We start from the raw sequence: 23,535 nt of genomic DNA, 5'->3' as shown, positions 1-23,535 counted from the left end.
TCAGTTGCATTTGTTTTTTGGTAGATGCGAAGAGTTTCAAGTCGTCCATGTAAAGTAGATGATTCAGTTTCATCATAGTTCTACTGCCGCTCTTGATGGAAAATCCGTAGTCCGTAGAATTCAATCTATGAGACAAGGGATTCAGGGCCATGAAGAACCACAGAGGGCTCAGCGAGTCTCCTTGGAAAATTCCGCGTCTTATTGGAATAGGTCCTGTTGTAATGGAGCTATCTGCTGCTTTCATTTGAAGACTAGTACGCCAGGATGACATGGCGTTTTTCAGGAACTTAACAATATTGGGATCCACCTTGTAAATCTTCAAGATCGTCAAAAGCCATTCGTGAGGTATAGAATCGAATGCTTTTTTGTAGTATATGTACGCAGCGTAAAGATTCCTTCGCTTGGAGAACGCTTGATTGCAGATAACTGAATCTATTATTAGTTGTTCTTTGCACCCTCGGCTGTCTTTGGTGCATCCTTTCTGTTGCATGACGATGATGTTATTCCTTTCGCAATGGTTGTGAATTCGGTTTGAAATGCACGATGTGATTAATTTGTACATCGTTGGAAGACATGTGATTGGTCGGTACTTGGATGGGTCTTCTGTATTCCTTTGGTGTTTAGGTAACAGGTATGTTGTGCCATGTGTAAGGAATACTGGCATTCTTTCAGGATTTTCAATGACATCATTTATTGCGGAGGTCAATTTGTCATGCATGATCCAAAGTTTCTTGATCCAGAAGTTCTGTAATCCATCAGGCCCAGGTGCTTTCCAGTTGTGCAGTCCTCTGATAGCTGATTTTACTTCTTCAATTGTGATCATGTCATGCTGCATCGGCTCATATTTTATAGCTTCAGATTTTTCATCTTCAATCCATCCGGTATCTCCATTGAACTGAGGTTTCGTTGATAATTGTTCGGTCCAGAATTGTTCAATGGCTTCCTTTGGTGGTAACATTCCATTTTCTTCATCCGACGATGTGAGTGACCGGTAGAAAGATTCTTCCGACTTTTCGAATGAATTATTGTCTCTTTTCCGGCTATAATTGCTTTTATATCTCCTCAGGCGTTCTGCATACCGACTTAATTTTTGCTTCAGAGTGTCGAGGCAATGGTGAGCTGTAGCATTCTCCGTCTCTCGTTCTGTGTGTGTCCTGTTTCTATCCATGATCTCTTTGGCAGCTTTCACAACCTTTCTTCCTCGATTCCCGATTAAGTACTCCGTCAGTCGTCCAATGTCTCTTCTTAGCCTTTCTGTTTTGTGTTGAAGACGTTTCTGCCATGCTGGCGCGTGTAATTTGTGTAATTTTGGACCATCGTTGTCCGTTCGGCGAATTTTTGCCCCTATGGTTTTCGCTGTCGTTAGCGCTGCACAGTGAAAAACTAGATGCAGATATTCCAATGAACTTCCGTTCTGTAGGTATTCAGGTAAAACGTCCTTATTCAAGATGTCGATTATAAGTGACAGTTTCTTGGATGTATTGAGTCGTGGAGGTGCTACTCGATGAAGAGGATCTGTTCCTTCCAGTTCGGCAAAGTATCTCCTCATGTCAGAGTCAACTTGTCGGTGGAGCTCTTCCCTATCGTCCTGGTGTTCAGGCTCACTTGCGTTGCAAGATGGACTTTCAGTATCAGTTTCTTCTGCCTGTTGTTGCCCAGGCATGTGAATTTCATCAGAGGTGTTGGTGTTATTCTCTATTGTAGGCGGACGCTGAAGTTCTCGTTTAATTGCGTCGAGTCGGGCCGTTGGTATTAGTTCATTTCTCAGAATTACGCGGTACTGGTCTGCCACTCGTTGTTCAGTGACATTGAGATTTGGGTAGGCGTTGCAGAATTCCTCATGGAGCCTTTTCCTATAGTTGTTCGTGTTCTGCCCTAGTCCCGTGATGGAGTTATATATGCGCACAATAGTTTCATTCATGGACGTTGTCCACTTCATGCGCTTTCTAACTAACCCCGCTTGGGTGAGCACTGGCTGAATATCCTGCGCAGCACCTTCAGCGGTTCGAGTCGGCAATTGAATTGGACTCGTTGGTTTCTGTTGTTGCTTTGGAGCTGTAGCTTCTTTTGCAGCAGGAGCCCGCTTCCTCAACATCCTGCCACCGACGTCCCGCATACTGTCATGTCCAGCGCCGGCTCCAGACATGCCCTGACGATCCCCAGGCAGCGACTTGTTTCCGAGGCTTCTCGTTATCACCATGTTCATGGGTTTGTGCTCTCCTTTCTCGGTTTGGGTGAGGGGTAGAGAAATGAGAGCAGAAAGAGCACCCCTATAAAGGATGTGAAAGAGAGAGGAAAAAGGAATGGGACTGCGGACAGCAGGCGTGGCTGGCTGCACCGTCTACGTCGTTACGATGGCTACTTGGCAGGCCATCTACCAGATAGCTGCCAGGCAGGCCAGACATTATTATTATTATTATTATTATTATTATTATTATTATTATTATTATTATTATTATTATATATAAAATAAAAAGTAGGGGCCCCAAAATACTCCCCTGAGGTACACCCATATCAATAATCTCATCTTTGGACGTGTGAACCTTATCGCCAGTGTTAACTGAAACTCTCCGCATCCTATTGCTCAGGTAACTACGCAATAATTCAAGTTGGTTATCACGAATGCCATAAAGTTCCAATTTGTTTAACAATTTCTGGTGACTCACGCAATCAAAGGCCTTGGATAAGTCCAGAAAAAGTCCAACAGGCACCTCACCCTGTTCAAGCGTCTCAACAATACCTGATGTCAACTCATAGAGAGCCGTGGTGGTGCTTTTACCGCGCAAATATCCATGTTGATTTCTAGAAAATATAATGTAGATGCAACAGTGGTGTTTACTACTATTTCGTGATCAGCAAATAAGAACCCTTTTCAAAACCATTGAAGTATTGAAGTATACAGTAAAATATTTGTTACTTTGATTAGGTGACAGGTACAGAATAACACAGGTACAGTATAACCAATACAATAAACTATCCCTTAACGTTTCCACCCGATTTGGTCATAAATACTACCTGCGAAAACGAAAAATTGTATAGCATGAACTTTGAAGTATTTCGAAATGAGATATTTGATTGTTGATGCATTTTTCGGAAATATTTCAATTTTTATCGATTTATATTCGAACCCCAGCATCTCAAAATAGAACTTTTTTCTATAAAACGGCCTTTTCAAAATCATTTTGAATATTTTCGATAGCTGGATCAGCATAGAAATCATAAAATATCTAATCTAAACAGCAAATGAAGTTGGACGGCCAAAAACTTGCATAAGTTTGAAAATTCGAAATTATTTTGGCGATACTTTATTTTCACTTTACTGAATGTCACTTGCATTGGTTATTATTATTATGACTTTAGCCTTGCGGCTTTCACACTCCTCTCCAGAGGAAAATTCACTTATCCCAGATATCTCAGATATCAAAAGGATTAAGCTCTGTTGAAGCCCTTTCCAGGTTTTCGGGCTCGTGGTGGTGGTCGGGTCCGGGTCGCTCCTCGCCTCCCTGCTGTAGGTTGGATTCCTGCTCCACCCGCACTTCCTGTCGGAGCAGACGGTGTTCCTCTGCATTCCCCATGTACTTGCGTACAGTTCTCGCCGTTCCGAGCAGTACCGCCTTCTGCATGACTTTATAAATATTTTCGTCCAACTGAAGTTTTCTCAAGTTCTCTAGTAGTTTCTTCGGTATCAGGCCTGTAGATGAAATGACAATAGGGATGGTCTTGATATCTTTCAGCTTCCACTGTCTTCTGGTCTGTTCCTCGAGATCTCTGTATTTTGAAATTTTTTCAGTGTGCCTATCTAGAAGATTGTTATTATTTGGAATTGCCACGTCGATGAATAGTGCTCTGTCCTCATCCTTATTGAGCAATATGAGGTCTGGTCTATTGTGGGTTATTTTTCGGTCTGTGAGAACCGTGCGATCCCAGTAGAGCTTGTGATGTTCGTTTTCCAGCACAGCATCCGGATGGTAATTGTAATAAGGAACCTTTTTCGAAGTTAGAAGTTGGTGTTTTAGTGCCAATTCTTGGTGAAGAATCTTGGCAACAGCATCATGTCTATTTTTGTACTCCGTGCCCGCGAACTTCTGACATCCCCCGGTGATGTGCTGGATAGTTTCATGTGTCGCACAGCCATAACGACAGCTATCGTCCGCCACTGAGGCATCCTTGGCGATGTACTTCATGTAATTTCTTGTTGGAATCACCTGATCCTGGATGGCGAGCATGAAGCCCTCTGTCTCAGGAAACAACCTTCCGGAAGTCAACCAGTAGTTCGACGCAGATATGTCGACGTAATCATGGTTGACCTCGTTCTGGTGCCTCCCATGCAAAGGTTTGCCAATCAGTTTCTGCATTCTACTTTCTGCAGAGTGTTCGACGGTTTCCAAGTGATCCTGTTGTAGCTTTAAAGGTGTAGAAGTATCAGCAACACAAACTACTCGATGGAGTTCTGACGAAGCTGCCTTGCTCAAGAAATATTTTCGAAGTCCTTCAATTTCCTGGAACATACGGTTGGACAAATCAACAATTCCTCTACCCCCAAGATGTCGTGGCAGCTCTGTCCGTTCTATTGAGCTTTTGGGGTGATGTTTATTGTGTTTAGTCAGCATCGTCCTTATTTTTTTCTGTAAAGCTGCTAAATCGGTGGTCGTCCAAGAGATAATACCAAATGAATAGCTCAGCGCCGAGCAAGCGTAGGTGTTAATCGCTTTTATCAGATTCTTGCTGTTAAGACCAGTTCTCATTATCCTCCTCAATCTTCGGGTGAACTCCTCCCTTAATTCTTTCTTCATCTGGGTCTGATTGATTTTTCTTGCCTGTTTTATGCCTAGATACTTGTATGTGTCTCCTTCCTTTAATGCTTCAATTTCTGCACCTTCCTTGAGTTTGAACGTACCATCTTCTATTTTCCCTCTCGTTATGTTAAGCAGTCGACATTTTTCTAGTCCAAACATCATTTAGATGTCTTCTGAGAATCCTTCCACCATTTTCAGCATCAGTTGCATTTGTTTTTTGGTAGATGCGAAGAGTTTCAAGTCGTCCATGTAAAGGAGATGATTCAGTTTCATCATAGTTCTACTGCCGCTCTTGATGGAAAATCCGTAGTCCGTAGAATTCAATCTATAAGACAAGGGATTCAGGGCCATGCAGAACCACAGAGGGCTCAGCGAGTCTCCTTGGAAAATTCCGCGTCTTATTGGAATAGGTCCTGTTGTAATGGAGCAATCTGCTGCTTTCATTTGAAGACTAGTACGCCAGGTTGACATGGCGTTTTTCAGGAACTTAACAATATTGGGATCCACCTTGTAAATCTTCAAGATCGTCAAAAGCCATTCGTGAGGTATAGAATCGAATGCTTTTTTGTAGTCTATGTACGCAGCGTAAAGATTCCTTCGCTTAGAGAACGCTTGATTGCAGATAACTGAATCTATTATTAGTTGTTCTTTGCACCCTTGGCTGTCTTTGGTGCATCCTTTCTGTTGCATGGCGATGATGTTATTCCTTTCGCAATGGTTGTGAATTCGGTTTGAAATGCACGATGTGATTAATTTGTACATCGTTGGAAGACATGTGATTGGTCGGTAGGATGGGTCTTCTGTATTCCTTTGGTGTTTAGGTAACAGGTATGTTGTGCCATGTGTAAGGAATACTGGCATTCTTTCAGGATTTTCAATGACATCATTTATTGCGGAGGTCAATTTGTCATGCATGATCCAAAGTTTCTTGATCCAGAAGTTCTGTAATCCATCAGGCCCAGGTGCTTTCCAGTTGTGCAGTCCTCTGATAGCTAATTTTACTTCTTCAATTGTGATCATGTCATCCTGCATCGGCTCATATTTTATAGCTTCAGATTTTTCATCTTCAATCCATCCGGTATCTCCATTGAACTGAGGTTTCGTTGATAATTGTTCGGTCCAGAATTGTTCAATGGCTTCCTTTGGTGGTAACTTTCCATTTTCTCCATCCGACGATGTGAGTGACCGGTAGGAATATTCTTCCGACTTTTCGAATGAATTATTGTCTCTTTTCCGGCTATAATTGCTTTTATATCTCCTCAGGCGTTCTGCATACAGACTTAATTTTTGCTTCAGAGTGTCGAGGCAATGGTGAGCTGTAGCATTATCCGTCTCTCGTTCTGTGTGTGTCCTGTTTCTATCCATGATCTCTTTAGCAACTTTCACAACCTTTCTTCCTCGATTCCCGTTCAAGTACTCCGTCAGTCGTCCAATGTCTCTTCTTAGCCTTTCTGTTTTGTTTTGAAGACGTTTCTGCCATGCTGGCGCGTGTAACTTGTGTAATTTTGGACCATCATTGTTCGTGTTGCGAATTTTTGCCCCTATGGTTTTCGCTGTCGTTAGCGCTGCACAGTGAAAAACTAGATGCAGATATTCCAATGAACTTCCGTTCTGTAGGTATTCAGGTAAAACGTCCTTATTCAAGATGTCGATTATAAGTGACAGTTTCTTGGATGTATTGAGCCGTGGAGGTGCTACTCGATGAAGAGGATCTGTTCCCTCCAGTTCGGCAAAGTATCTCCTCATGTCAGAGTCAACTTGTCGGTGGAGCTCTTCCCTATCGTCCTGGTGTTCAGGCTCACTTGCGTTGCAAGATGGACTTTCAGTATCAGTTTCTTCTGCCTGTTGTTGCCCAGGCATGTGAATTTCATCAGAGGTGTTGGTGTTATTCTCTATTGTAGGCGGACGCTGAAGTTCTCGTTTAATTGCGTCGAGTCGGGCCGTTGGTATTAGTTCATTTCTCAGAATTACGCGGTACTGGTCTGCCACTCGTTGTTCAGTGACATTGAGATTTGGGTAGGCGTTGCAGAATTCCTCATGGAGCCTTTTCCTATAGTTGTTCGTGTTCTGCGCTAGTCCCGAGATGGAGTTATATATGCGCACTATAGTTTCATTCATGGACGTTGTCCACTTCATGCGCTTTCTAACTAACCCCGCTTGGGTGAGCACTGACTGAATATCCTGCGCAAGTTATATATCCGAGAACGATGAACTTCGTTGGAACATCGCAGGAAGTGCAATCTCAGCATCGTCTCATTTTCCAAGAACTAAGAAAGTGTACCGAGGTTATAAATTATAATTTTATTATCATTGAATCAGTTCTGACATAACTTTCACTGTATAAACGTATTGTACGAAATATAGCTTTTTAAAAACGCTTTTCCTGCCTTAATAAATATAACTGGCGCAGTCGACGGAGTTTCACGGAGTTTTCATTGTGAAAAACTTTAAGAGTTCTACCCTCTTTTTGGTGAAACGAGAACCTACCCACAGCAGTTACAATCAAAAATCCATCTAGGAGGAAGAAGATTATGCAGTTGTGGATAATCATAACAAGGTGGTGAGCGTATTTTTATTCATTGATGTCAGACTCCTCTAATCCTAGTATTGATTCTGTAGCGGAAACCAATTCTGAATTAGAGACAGATTTGTTAGAATTATTTAATAATCTTTCACTTAATAGTAATAATAAAATTTTGAATATGCCTAACGCACCTGAAAACTTTGATATCAAAAATTTAAGCATCATTCCCGATTTCGATGGGAATCCGAATAAATTACATAGGTTCATTCAAGCTTCGGAAGCAATTTTAAATCACTATTTTGATGTTGAAAATCAAAATAACTTCCAAAATGTGTTGATATTGAATGGTATTTTGAATAAGCTTCACGGCAAAGCGGAAGAAGTTGTCGCAATTCATGGAGCTACCAGTAATTGGAACGACATAAAAAATTCACTTTTATTACATTTCGGTGATCAACGAGATGAGAATTGTCTTAATCAGGATCTAGTTAATCTGAGGCAAAATTTCGGAGAATCTCCTCATGACTTCTATGAAAAAGTAATTACATTATTAAATACAATTTGTAATTATATTGATTTGAAATGTGAAGTTGGATTTAGAGCAAGTAAAAGAGATTTTTTCCAAAAACAAGCTTTAAAAACCTTTTTAGCCGGTTTAAGAGATCCTTTGGGTCCTATTATTAGGGCTATGAGGCCTAATTCTTTATCTCAAGCACTACAATTCATAATTGAAGAAGACAATATAAAACATTGCCAAAAATCTAATCAAACGGTAATCAATAATTCCAGAAAATTCATGAATTATAGTAATCACAGAAATAATTCAAATAATTTTTCAAAATTTCGTCAAAACTTTTCCACAATGGTACCCATCGAACGACAAAATTTTGTTACGAATCAGCAATTTCCTAGCAGACCCATTACTATTCAAAGAAATATAAGTTATAAAGAGCCGAAATTTTTCAGTAACGCTCAAGTTTTCGGAAAGCAGCAACAACCTGCACCTACTCCAATGAGTATATCTACTAATTATACTAAGCAGAGAACTCAACCAATGAGTACCTCAACAAATAATAGATATTTTACAAACAGGCAAAATCAATCCTTTCCTCAGAAACCAAATTTTATAAGTGAAGAGCTTTTTAATACCGAGTATCATAATAATCCTCACAGCTCTAATGAAGAATTCAAAAATGACGAAATTGCTGAAGATTACGAACAAAATTTTCGGAACGTTCAATTTCAGACCCACAGCACATAATAGAATTTCATGTTTCTAATGGTAAACGCGAATTACCTTATATTGAAATTAAAAATCCCCCTCTTAAATTACTAATCGATACAGGATCAACAAAATCTTTTATTAATCCAGATTTAGCCAAAAAATATTATTCAAATTTCATATTCAAAGAACCATTCACTGTCTCAACAGTCCATCAAACCTCTCATCATGAATTTTGTGCCAATATTCCTATATTTGCTGAGTTTAATAGACATAATGAAAATTTCAAATTCTATCTATTCAAGTTTCATAATATTTATGACGGTTTAATTGGATTAGATAATCTAAAACTATTGAATGCGTCTCTTGATTTTCATAGTTCTAAGCTCAACACTCCTTTTTCAACAATGCCAATAAAATATCAAGAATCAGCAAATAAAGCTCCATTCAAAATTAAAATTGATGCGAATTCTAGAATCATTGCTAAAATTCCAATCAAACACCTATCTGGTGACGTGATAATACCGAAACAAATCATTCAATCTTGTGAAATTTCTGAGATTGTAACTTGTTCTAAAAATGGCCTAGCAAACGTGGAAATTTGTAATGAAACCAACGAAGATGTTATCCTCATTTTAAATAAACCGATTGAATCAATTTCTATACAGAATAATTTCGAAATCTTTCAAATGGAAACTAATAATAATTCAGAATATATAAACGTAGAAGAATTAATCAGAACCAATCATATGAATGAAGAAGAAAAATTTCATATTCTAAAATTATGTCGAAAATATCCAGATATCTTTAAGTTAGAGAATCAACCCCTTTCTTTTTCAAATCAGATAAAACACTCTATTAAAACTAAAGACGATATCCCTGTCTACACAAAATCTTATAGATATCCTTTTATTCATAAAGAGGAAGTTAAAAATCAAATAAATTCTATGTTAGAACAAGGTATTATCAGACCCAGCCAGTCACCTTGGTCATCGCCGATTTGGGTAGTACCAAAAAAATCTGATGCATCTGGTAAACAAAAATGGAGAGTTGTCATAGATTTCCGAAAACTCAATGAGAAGACTATTGACGATAAATATCCTATACCTAATATAAATGATGTTCTTGATAAAATCGGCAAATGTCAATATTTTACAACACTAGATTTAGCTAGCGGATTCCACCAAATAGAGATGGATCCTGCTGATATTCCTAAAACAGCTTTTAATGTAGAGAATGGCCACTACGAATTTCTACGTATGCCATTCGGATTAAAAAATGCGGGTTCTACCTTTCAAAGGGTAATGGATAACGTACTCAGAGGACTTGAAAATTGTTTAGTCTATCTAGATGACATAATTGTCTTTTCAACATCATTACAAGAACATATTGTTAATCTTTCAAAAGTTTTCAAAAGGCTCAGAGAGGCCAATTTCAAAATTCAGTTAGATAAATCAGAATTTCTAAAAAAGGAAGTAGCTTATTTGGGGCATATTGTAACAACAGATGGAGTTAAACCAAATCCAGACAAAATTCAAGCTATCAAAAATTACCCAATACCTAAAACAACAAAAGAAATTAAAGGATTTTTAGGGTTATTAGGATATTATAGAAAATTTATCCGTGACTTCGCGAGAATTACCAAACCTTTAACGGTCTGTTTAAAAAAAGGTGCAAAAATCGAGCACACCACATCGTTTATCAACTGTTTTGAATACTGTAAAAATTTGTTAATGAACGAACCTATTCTTCAATATCCGGACTTTTCAAAAGAATTTATTATAACTACAGACGCTAGTAATTTTGCCATTGGTGCAGTCCTATCACAAGGAAAAATTGGTAACGATAAGCCTGTCGCATATGCATCAAGAACTCTCAATGATAATGAGCAAAATTACAGTACAATTGAAAAGGAATTACTCTCTATCGTTTGGGCAACTAAGTACTTTAGACCTTACATTTTTGGCAGAAAATTTAAAATCGTAACAGATCATAAACCATTACAATGGCTTATGTCACTTAAGGAGCCTAATAGTAAGCTTTTAAGATGGAGATTAAAACTCGAGGAATTTGATTTCGAAATTGTTTACAAAAAAGGTAGTTCTAACACAAATGCAGATGCTCTATCGAGAGTCGAGATTCACAACAAAGATATTTTTGATTATATGGAGAAATTTAATAAAGAATTTTCCGAGAAAAATACGAATAACGATAACGAGTCGATGATTGTTAATTTGGAAGAAGCAGACGTTGAGGAAATATCATTCGAGAAATTTGAGAAGCTTTTTAATGAAAATGAAATATATTATTGTTCAACTGTGACCGAAAAAATTGGCAATTTATTTGATGCTCCGGAATCCGACTCCCTTGCTCATTGTGTATCTGAAGATTTTTATATGAATAAAGGTATTGCACTTGATTTCAAAGAAAAATTCGGTAAAGTTCAAGAACTCAAATCTCAGAATAAAAGAACTGGAGAAGTGGCTAAAATTTCGCACAACAAAAGAAAAATTTATTACTTAATAACTAAGGAATTTTATTACCATAAACCACGATATGAAGCAGTATTCGAATCACTTTCCAATCTCAAAGAATTGTGTCAAAAAGACAATGTTAAATCCTTAGCATTACCAAAAATTTCGTGTGGTTTGGATGGACTAGAATGGAGAAAAATATTCAGCATGATCAACTATATTTTTGCAAATTCCACCATAAATATTAACATTTATTACTTATCTCAAGACGATTTAATCAATTCCAAGAATATTGAAAATCAGTATGAATCGGATGGTAATACTATACATTCCAATCACGAAAATCCAATTCAAGAAGTCCCCATTTCTGAGAAAATTTTAAATATTTTTGACAATCAAATAGTTTTTGAATTTGTTTTTCATTCCCCGGCGGAGGTTAGAATAAAAAAAATTTTTTCGAGCAAACAAAGAATTTTTGTTCAAATATCTACTAACGATTTAAAAAGGGAAATTATTGACTTTTTCAAAACATACTTAAGACCTAATATTCTTTACGCTTTGTATTTCACAAAAGATAATTATTATGAAGAAATATGCGAAATTCTCAGAAAAACATTTAAACAATCCGCTTTCAAATTATTGAAGTGCAATGAAATCTTAGAAGATGTGGAAGAAAAAGACGAGCAGGTTAGAATTGTTAAAAATATGCATGAGGGAAAAACAAACCACAGAGGAATTTCTGAAACTGTTTCTAGAGTAAAGAGAACATATTATTGGCCTGGTATCCAAAATGATGTAACGGAATATATTAATAATTGCGAATTATGTCAAATTAATAAATATGATAGAGATCCTCCAAATCAAAAACTAATGCTTACACCCACGCCATGTAAACCTTTCGAAATTGTACACATTGACACTTTTCAAGCACAAAACAAGAAATTTCTTACAATTGTCGATGCCTTTTCGAAATACGCCCAAGCATACCCATTAATTTCTCTTACAGCTATAGAAATAGTAAGATCTCTGGTAATTTTCATGACGCATCACGGTTCACCGTCAACAGTAGTGATGGATAATGGAACAGAGTTCAAAAATAGTATTGTATCTGAATTTCTTGAACTACACCAAATTTCTCCTCATTATATCACGGTAAATAATTCACAATCCAATGGTATCATCGAAAGATTTCATTCTACTATATTAGAACATTTGAGAATTTTAAAAAGTAAAAACAATGATTCATCAAATATTGAAGACTTAATGCCCTACGCAATATTTGGATATAATAATTCTATTCATTCCTTGACGAAGCAGAAACCTATTGACATAATTAACGGCCATTTGAATAGTAAGGATCCCCTCAATATAGATGTAAACAAAGCCATTATTAATAACTATGTAGAAAACCATAAACAAAAAACTAGAGAAATTTACAAAAGACTGAATGAACTGATGGGGGAGAGGAAGCAGAACATCATAGAAAAGCAAAATCAAAATAGACATGATCCTTTAACGTATAAACCTGGTACTATCGCGTACAGAAAAATTAAATCCAACATGAGAAATAAGCTTTCTCCAAAATTTTCAAAAGAGAAAGTACTACGTAATCAGAAAATTAAGATAGATAGTGATAAGAAAATTTTGCACAAACAAAACCTCAAAAAACCTAAAACTAAATCTAAGAAACTTTTTCAGGCTAATCCTAATGATTCTGGTGACAGCACAGGACATTCAAATAATAAACCTGAAGGACAATCCGGGAGTCCTTCCAATTCTTCTAGGGAAAGCGAAAGTTAGAAGCAAATTTCACAGTTTCATTCATTACTATGACCTTCAACCCATCTCCACACAGTTAAGATATTTAGAATTTCATTATAAGACAGTATCTAGTACTATTTTAAATACTTCAAGCTCCGTGTTTCGTACAGAATTGGAAAATCATAAAAAGTTTTATGAATATCAATTAAGCTCAGCAAAACAAAAATTGAAAAGTTTGATACCAATGGGAAGATCAAAAAGAGGAATTATTGATGGATTGGGAACCATAATAAAAAGTATTACTGGTAATTTAGATGCAAATGACGCATTGCATTATGAATCGGCATTAAAAGAACTTCAAAATAATCAGAAGGATATTATGTTCAATTTAAATGCAGGTATTTCATTAACCGGTGAAGTAATCGAAAATTTCAATAAAACTATTTCTGTCCTCAGAAATAATCAAAAAACAATTGCTTCCCAACTTGAAGGAATTTCAGGAAAATTTAATCGATTAAGTGATAACTTTTATATGTATATTCAGATTAAAAATCTCATGGACCAAATCGGAATATCTATCAATATTATTATAGAATTAATCGATGAAATTGAAAACGCCATTAGTTTTTCCAGACTCGGAATATTGCATCATAGCATTATTAAATTTTCCGAATTATATTCAATTATCAATAAAACAAAAAATTTATATGGTTCAAGTAATCTGATATTCGTCGACGAGAGAGAATATCACAGATTTTATGAATTGATAAAAGTAGATGCATATTTTGTTGAATTCAGAATTGTTTTCGTTCTTCATTTTCCTATCGTACACCCCGAATCTTTTTCTCATTACCATCTATTTTCAATCCCAACTATAAACAACACTATTATTATTCCCAAAAATACCTATCTGACAAGCAATGAAAAATGGTATCAATACGCCTCTTCGCCTTGTATTGATTTACACCCACTATATTACTGCGAAGACGACAAACTCAATAATGGGTCAGAAGTAGAAGATTGCCTGTTCCAGCTACTGCAACTCCAAAAATCCACTGGTTCCTGCCAAAATCACCCTGTGGAAACTAGCAAGAACGTTGTCCAGAAGATTGGTAATGGAAGATTCATCATGTTAGCTCCAACTGGGATGAAAATTCGCACGGTATGCAGAAGAACCGACGTCAGCACATTGAAGGGAAACTTCCTGCTAAATGTACCAAAAGGATGTCATTTCGAAAACTCTCAAGAAAAATTCTACAACGACAAGGAAATCTTGGAGGGAGAACCAATGTACCTTCCTCAAATTGCTGCCGAGTTTAATGCAACAACCCTAACTGCATTCAAAATAAAACTTGAAGATTTTTCATTGGACCAAATACACAAATTGAAGAAGAAACAAGAGGAAATTCAACCCTTAATGGAAAAGCAAAAAAGTACCAAATCATTGCATGAAGTCCTGATAATTATCGTTTATTTGCTATTTTTCATAATTATCTCCTATTTTGGATCGAGGAAAATTAAGTTGTGGCGAAGATCCAGGGTTCCAAGAAATCAAACAGAAACAGAAGAATTCCAACCACGAGCAGTTCCACGAAATCAACCAGAGAGAGAAGAATCCCAAGCTAGAGCAGTTCCATTCTTCACTACGTAGGCACCTTTCTGAGGATGGAGGAGTTATATATCCGAGAACGATGAACTTCGTTGGAACATCGCAGGAAGTGCAATCTCAGCATCGTCTCATTTTCCAAGAACTAAGAAAGTGTACCGAGGTTATAAATTATAATTTTATTATCATTGAATCAGTTCTGACATAACTTTCACTGTATAAACGTATTGTACGAAATATAGCTTTTTAAAAACGCTTTTCCTGCCTTAATAAATATAACTCGCAGCACCTTCAGCGGTTCGAGTCAGCAATTGAATTGGACTCGTTGGATGCTGTTGTTGCTTTGGAGCAATTATTATTATTATTATTATTATACTTTCCTTTTTACCGTTTGAGCAGCTTCTGGGCAGCTCCGGTGCATCTCGTTCGAGCACCGACGCGTTTTTTTTTTATTGGGGCGTGAAGCACCGGAGCAGCTCGCGTTCCCTTCCCCTGCCCCCTCTTGCACCAACCGAAATGCTGGTGCACGTCGAGGGCTTGAAGCCCGTAAACAAACTTCTTGGTTATGTTTACATGTCAACAAATATTAGAAGACGTGTATTATTGAAATTTGTAGATTAATACCATAAAGAGGCTGTAATACACCTTATGGACCCACCTAAGATTGATTTTTTCGTCAATTGAAGCTGTCAGTTTTTTTATTGAATAAATGAATAAAGAATCAATGTTAGATGGAATCAGAACTGAATGATTTCGAATGAAGATAGGATTGGTTCTTTCAGGTTTGAAGAGCGAACTAATCATTTTTGTCATGAATGCATAATTTCGATCAAATGAATAAAGGATAAGCTTCAGTTTAGAAACGCCCATCAGTGAAAATGTAGCATTTCATTTCAAATAAGTTGATATTTCACGTACTTCAATGCAATTTCCGTAAAATCAGAACACACTTTACCTACTTTTACCAAAGAGGATTATTAACGAAGCTTCAACAGATGAAATCATTGAAATAATTTTTTCAAGTTTTATATCTACAGACATATCCAGTATTTTGTATATTTGTACTCTCCATAGCTAAGGAAGGGTAACGTTTACCCGGTAAATCAAATATATGGCATTAGCCAAAAATAGTGAAACTTATTGATAAATCGACGACTATAACGTTAAACTGAAAACAAATAATCCAAAGAACCGCGAATCCGGAATTGTCTCTTGTCATTTTGCTCAACAGCTGATCGTCCAACTCGCTGCGCGGAGTTGGTGCACTAATAACCGTTTTATTTGGGAACAGCTCAGAGGCGAGAATCTCGGAGCTGTACCGGTGTATGAAGCACCAAAAAGAAAGCGCCTATAAAGTGCTATTTTCTCATTTTTATGCAACCTACAACTGCTGCCGATTCCAACACCCTCGGAGAAGTTCACCACCGTCACAAGGGGAGTCAACGACGCTGTCTGGTGTTCCAAACTACCCTGGTTGGATGATATTGGCAACTGTTAACCCCAATGGCATATGCCCGGAGCCGGCTTTGCGAAGTCTGGACCAAAAATGGTCCAGAAATAACACAACGAATGACAAATCGAAATGGTACTCACTTTGAAGATTCCGTCCTGTACTGTTTCCACGATTTTCCGGCATTTCTTTCACCGATGGAAATGTAAATTGAAATCTGGAACCACCCGGCAGAATTTGACAATTGGAGGTTAGCTGATAGACTACAGAACTTCGTCACGTCACCGACTACCGACAGCACCACCGAAGCGGGCACACGTCAACGCGGACCATAGAGTGGGAGCAACCGAGATAGCATTATAGCCCAAAGACCTATAAAACACATGGACGCGCCTAAGATGTCTAAAAACATCTTAGACGCGCCCTTCCAGTGAGTTTCAATAGCCACGAGTGCGGACAACATGAGATGGAGCTAGTATGGGTAAGAAAACGTTCCTTAGAACGCCTTAGCGCTAAGCGCATACGATTTATTTCGATTATTTTTTTATATAGGGAAAATTAGAAATGGAATTTGCTTAAAAATATTTCGATAATTGTTTATAAACATGATTCTTTTAATTTAGGTATTAATTTCCGAGCTATATTTGTATATTGACGCCCGTTAGAGATAAAAACAAGTACCTATAATCGAATAAAAAAAATTAAACGAATATTAGTATCAATTAGATTGCGTTTAATGATCCAATTAGAACTAAAGAGCACAATTTTTGCTTTCGGCAACTATTCCTCCGAAAATACAACAGATAAGTTCATGAAAAGTTTGTAAATAAATTGATTTGAATAAAAACAATTGAACACATTTTTAGCCAACACAATATTCTGATTTCTTGTTGGTTCAATATCTGAAAAAATATTTCATTGATCAATATTGATCAAAAGGTTGAAAAATAGACATTACAATCAGCATACTCAGTAATTTTTCAACTGAGGATAATTTTTAGGAAGCATATTTATATTTTGTCCCAATGGAAAAGTTCGCATTTTGGGCATTTATTTTCTCTTCTAATCTCAAGTGCTTCTTGCGTATTATTTTATCTAGATGAGAAAAGAATTGACTTACATTTATTGATTTGAAATGAATAATTCAACTATGATATAATAAATCGATTAATACATTCGAAGTTACTATACCTGTGAAATTTCACTTTATCTGTCTTTTCAACTCATTTCGTACTATTAATTGCACTCTACGAGGACACCATTATTACTTTCATAATAGAAAAAGGATACGACATTCAAAGTTTATCTAAAATTGATGAGAAAATTCTGAAAATTTCGATAAATACAAAGTGCAAACGAATGTTTTGCCCATACTAGCTCTATCTTATTTCGGCCGCACCCCCTCTCTCTCTCTACGCCGTGTCCATGTGTTTAATATGTCTATGCATTAGCCGAGTATACGCCATCTGGAGTAGATTAGGTGAACTTGTTTAATGTAAATCCGATCTCAATCGTCTGGCCGTGAATAATTGAACCGTTAACAGGACTTAGTAGATTTCACCGTGAAAAATTTAATCCACTCTCTCATCGTGGATTCAATTTTTCTGCCGAAGCTCCGGGGATGTAACGAGAGGGTAGTTTTCAAACCTACCCGCTCATTTTAGAATAATCCTGTTAATTTTCATTCTTAAGTAATTTTGTTGTTGAATTAATTTTCCAAGAAATCTTTTCAAATTTCCAATTCAAGATTCCGACATCGTTCGGAATTGTAAACATTCCGCAACGTTTTTATTCCGTTTTCATTTCTTAAAAACGATGTCGCACCGTATAAAACATCCTGAGTTGGAAGATAACCGTGTTTTTTGTTCGCTAGCACCTATAAGTCGAAATTAAGACGTCTTCATCGACGCATATTTTACCGAATTTCGACTGTCGGGGCACATCTGATTTCCGCACCCCCCCCTGTGGGTATAAAATCAGATGTTCCCCCGCAGGCCACTTCACTTACGATTGACTTACGCTTGATCTACGATTTACGTCACTATTCACTTGTTACTTACTTAGTGCCGTCCGCCGGATTTTTTTTCAGAGTATTGCTTTTTTTAGTTTTTTATTAACGAGTAGAGTTCAGATTTTCTTTTGCTTTCTTTTCTCGTTCACCGCAGTTGGGGCGATTCTTTCCGTGTTTTACGAGTGTAAGTGGCCGAATATAGCCCAGAGGTAAGACGACACTCCGTTTTTTTTCGTTATTCACTGTTGGAACAGTCTGAGTTCCACCCCTACTGTCATTAAAGTACCCTGCTTGTGTGGATACCCGGGAGGTTCCGAAGGCACTTTGGGGTGGTTCACCCTTCCCTCACTTTTTCCTTCTTTTCTTTCAGTCCACCCCTACTGTCATTAAAGTACCTTGCTGGTGTGGATACCCGGGGGGTACCGAAGGCACTTTGGGGTGGCTCACCTGTTCCTCATTTACCTTCTTTTATCTCGTTCCCGAGTTCACCCCTACGGTAAGGGAGGCGTTCTGCTGGTGTGGATACCAAGGGAGTGCCGAACGCGCCTAAGGGTGAGCCGTCGTAACTCTGTGTCGTAATTTTTCACCCCCTTACCTGGCTGAAGTCCGATATCTGTCCGTTAAGTGTGCGTCTTAGGTTCTGGCTGGCGAACAAGTACGTAAACCCCCGTATAACGTTAGAGATCGGATCCCGTTTCATTCCGTCCGTTTTGCCCTGCAAATTCATTGATCTCGAGTCTTTCACTGTACGAATTTTATAATAGTGCTATTTGTGTTTCCTTGTACGAGTCGACAAATATAATTTGTGAGCGTTGATTTTGGTTTTCACTGGTTGTCGCTAACACCCCAGACACCGAGGAACCTTGTCTTCGGCTAGTAGCTACCAGGGTAGGTTTGCCATTCTCCCTTAATAGTTGGCGCTCGAGTACACCGAGGAAAAGACGTTACAAAATCAAAGATCTCATCAGGGAAAATCGGAGACTAAGAAAAACATACAGACTCAACAAAACAGATATAAATGATAGAAACCTAAACCGACACAGCCAAGTCCTGAAAAATGCCCTAAAGGACATGAGAACAAATAGATGGAAAAAAAGAGTTCAAGAACTAAATACTATATTCTGCATGGAAAATTCAAAAATGTCTGAGAAGAGAAAAGGCTATAAAACCACCTCTCCACGGAGAGAGATGAATGGCATATACGAATATCGATAAAGCAGAAGCACTGGCGGACTCGATCGAAAGAGAATCGAAAATAAATTACAGACCTGATGACGATAATGATGATCTGGAGGAATTGGTTGAGAACAACGAAAAAGAAATAGAGTAGACGACAAAATAGAAAAACCAACCTCTCCATTTGAAATGAAGGAGATAATCAGAAACTTGCAGAATAGAAGAGCTCCCGGAAGTGATAATATAACGAATCCTATGTTGAAGAAATTACCTAGAAAAGGTATAGCTGCTGTCACAAATATTGCGAACGGTATGATGAGGACTGAACAGTATCCGAAAAAGTGGAAAACTGCAGAAGTCATAGTGTTCAACAAACCAGGCAAAGATAAAAATTTCTCCCAAAACTACAGGCCGAAGTTATTTGTCTGCCCTAGGAAAAGTAGTAGAAAGAGTAATCGCCAGGAGGCTTACAGAAGAAACTGAAAATCTGAATCTCATTCCAGCAGAACAACAATTCGGATTCAGAAGAGATCACTCAACAGAACAGCAATTACTGGGACTCACAGAATACATAACAGAAGGATTCCAAAATAAACAAGCAACAGGTCTTGTACTACTAGATGTCGCCAGAGCATTCGACAGAGTATGGCATGAACGATTGATTTACAAAATGAGATATGCTGGATATTCAATCAAATTGTGCAAGCTGATTAGGAATTCTTTGAGGAACAGAAGATTCTACGTGAAAGTGGAAGGAGAAAACTCCACAACGAGATATATGGAAGCAGGGGTGCCTCAAGGGTCAGTACTTGGGCCGTTACTGTATAAATTATATATTCACGATATATCGTGAATATATAATTATATATATATAATATTATTATATATATATATATAAATCCTTGGAGATTTTGGTATACCAAAATCTCCAAGGACTATGCTGACACTATATGTCGACGACACCGGAATCGCAATGCGACATCGCAAGCCAAAAATCATAGAAGGAAAATTACAATAAGCTATAGCTTGGAAAATAGCTATGGAAAATAAAGCTCAACGGACAAAAGAGCCAAGCGATATTTCTGCAGAAAGGGAAACTGAGAACTACAACAAATCTAGAGGTAGATGGAGAAGAAATCGAGTGGAAAAACGAAGTGAAATATCACCCTAGACAAAGGTCTAACTTGGAGAAGCCATATCAAACAAGCCGTTGACAAAAGCAAGGCAGCGATGAATATGCTATACCCGCTGATAGGTCAAATGTCAAATCAAATGAGATAAAATTGAAAATAATCAAAGCCGTTGCTAGACGGCAACTGACTTATGGATCAGGTGCTTGGGGATTCGCGGCAAAGAGCCATATACAAAGAATTCAGAAAACAAGCTCCTACGATGTGCCATAGATGCGCCTTGGTTTTGTGGTAGTAAAATCACCATTCATTCTATGACCTACCACTAACGCCATCTATGTACTACTAGACATGCAAGAAGTTGGCAACACTAGTTCGACTGTCAAAGCATTTGCAAGCAAACACGGTAACCACAAATCCCAACGCAGAAATGACAACCTTTTATCAATAAGTGAACTTTCGAAAAAGGGCAACTCAGTTGAGTTTGACAGTGAAAAATGTAAGATCTTCAATACGAAGAAAGTACTAGTAGCAGAAGCCTGTTTAATTAATAGTGTCTACAAGCTCAAAATAGGGATGGGCGAAAAATATCCATATATCGAAATATCGATATTTTTTCAGAAAATTATCGATAAATATCGTCGATATTTTAAATTCCGATTCTATCGACTATCGATATTTTTCCAGAGAATCAAATTCGATATTTTTCTGTGGGGGACGTTGATCTGATGTGTGTATAATGGCGGCGAGTTGTGTAATTGAGTTTCACTATGAATCTAAAGGTCAATCTGGTCAAACGAAGAAATATGAGTGTGTACCCATGCACGATCTGAAATTGGACCTTTTCATGCTTTCTGCTTGCTCGGGATTACAGTGAATCAGCGATTTCGATTTTAGTCAATTACAAGTTGGCAGTTAGTTGAATGTAGTTAAATTGCATGTGGTTGTACAACCAGGTACGTACTTCATTCAGTTCATTCCGAATACTTTGATAAAACTCACGTGTAATCACACGTTTGGTGAATCTACCGATATATCGAAATATCGATATTTTTTCCTCGATATATATCGATACTATTGAGAAATATCGATACAATATATAATATATCGATATTTTTTTCACCCTTGCCCATCCATAGCTTTTGAGCTATGGATGGGCATTTATTAGGGCTGAGTTCGGCTTGAAGTTCTACAGATCGAACGTACTGGGAGTTCTCCGTCGACATCACCTAGGAGTTTCAAATGGTTGTCAAGACGAGTTGACAACTTTTTGCCGCGTCCTATTTAGGCACTCCAAAATAATTGTATAGAAATATTGGTGAAAACCAACGACGTAATATGCATAATATGCATTCGATAAGTGCAATTTGTAAAAACAATTAGTGATCATTTCGAAATATGGTAGAACACGACATATGTAAGAATGAGAAGATTTGAAAATTGTTTTGGGTGCTTTCAAGATTCCCGCAGTTCCTCGGAGCTCAAGATAACAACGACCAACGTTTAACAGAAATTTGGTACTGGGTACTGGCCTCATTGTGCTGAGCTCAGTTTGCCGTCACCATTGACTAGAGGTGCTGCTAGCTTGTGTGATTTAATTATGTACCAAGAAATAAATAGTAATATCCCAGTCATTTATTTATATGGTATTATTTGCACTATTTGATTTTTGTTTGTTTGAAAGTTTATCTGATATTTGAAAGTGCGAAATGAATTTGAACCATGCTATTATAAGATTTGGTGTTGAACTCTTTTTGGATTATGAGGAAGAGGAAAGTAAAGCATCTGAAATGGTACCAACTGTCGTCTTCGATATCAGATTAAATTCTACATTGCTTCAATGATTCCGCGGAAAATTTTTCTGAAATCTGAAAAACATCTTCAAATTTTCTCAAATAGAGCATCATTCCAATGTCAATAACTTCGAGATTTTTGCTTCATATTCAGTTGAACCGTCCGAAAAAATCATTTTGTTTTCTATTACGGCGGCAGGGGCAGTTTTTCGAAGAGGTACTCGTTAGTTTTTTCACTGACGGCAGTCACAACTCCACACTTGACAGATCCCCATCGTTCTCTATCAGCAAAAGCGTGATCGGAGAACATGCTCCGTCTCGACCCGAACAGAAAAGGGAATACTGATAGCGTTTTCTATTGGTAAAACTAGTGCTGCACTGGATCACCGAACATCAAATGTAAATTAGGATATCTTATTGCACTGTTTTTATAATATGCTCTCAATACGCACCAGTTTTACAAATGAAATTTGCTATTATAGCGAATTGCGGTGGTAAAACTAGCTTCAGATGCATTGGAATGATTGTAGTGACATCAAAATATGCACTCGCACTGCACTAGTTTTACCAATAGAAAACGCTATCAGATATCGAAATTGAACGCGATTGAAATACACTTGACATGCTCAGAGTCGAAAAGTCGCTAAGCCGAACTCAACCTTGATGTTTTGCCATCTAATAAATGTTCGCTAACAGGATAAGCAGAATCGGTTGAACTGTGGCACAGAAGAGACTAGATCATATCAACTCCAGTTATTTGAATAAAATGAGAGATGGTAGATTAGATGGAATTTATTTTAAAGAAGACGTGAAAATTAATCTGGAAAATTGTGAAATATGTTGTGAAGGAAAACAACATCGATTTCCATTTGGAAATTCAAATACTAGGGCGACTGGACTCCTCGACGTAGTACATACAGATCTAGCAGGACCCATGGAGAATATTTCATGAGGAGGCTCCAAGTATTATGTAGAATTTCAAGATGCTTACAGCCGTATATCCTTTGTTTATTTCTTGAAAGCAAAGAATGAAGTTCTAGAGAAATTCAAAGAATTCCAAAAAGTTTTGAGATCAGATAATGGAGGTGAATATATAAATACACTTTTCAAAAATTATCTTAAGGACCAAGGTATAATTCACCAGACTTCAAACCCATATACTCCTGAACAAAATGGACGTTGAGAAAGATTAAATAGGACCTTGATAGAAAAAGCTCGATTTTTACTGTACGAAACAGACTTTGATAAGCGCTTCTGGGCTGAAACAATCAACACTGCCTGCTACCTGAGGAACAGGTCTACAGTCGCTAACATCCAAAGGACACCATATGAACTTTTTTTCGGCAGAAAACCAGATCTTAGCAATATAAGAATATTTGGCAGTTATGGTACACATCCCAAAAGAGAAAAGGCAAAAATGGGATAAGAAATCAGAAAAGTTAATTCTCGTTGAATTTCATGATACAACAAAAGGTTATAGAATCTATAATACAAGAACAGGCCAAATATCCACTAGTAGAGATGTTATTGTATTAGAGAACGAAAGAAATATTCCCATTATCGAAGATAAACATCTCCTTAATGAAGGTGTA

This window comes from Coccinella septempunctata, chromosome 2 (assembly GCF_907165205.1).
Source record: "Coccinella septempunctata chromosome 2, icCocSept1.1, whole genome shotgun sequence".
In the NCBI taxonomy this organism is placed as follows: domain Eukaryota; kingdom Metazoa; phylum Arthropoda; class Insecta; order Coleoptera; family Coccinellidae; genus Coccinella; species Coccinella septempunctata.
This window is presented reverse-complemented; position numbering follows the sequence as displayed.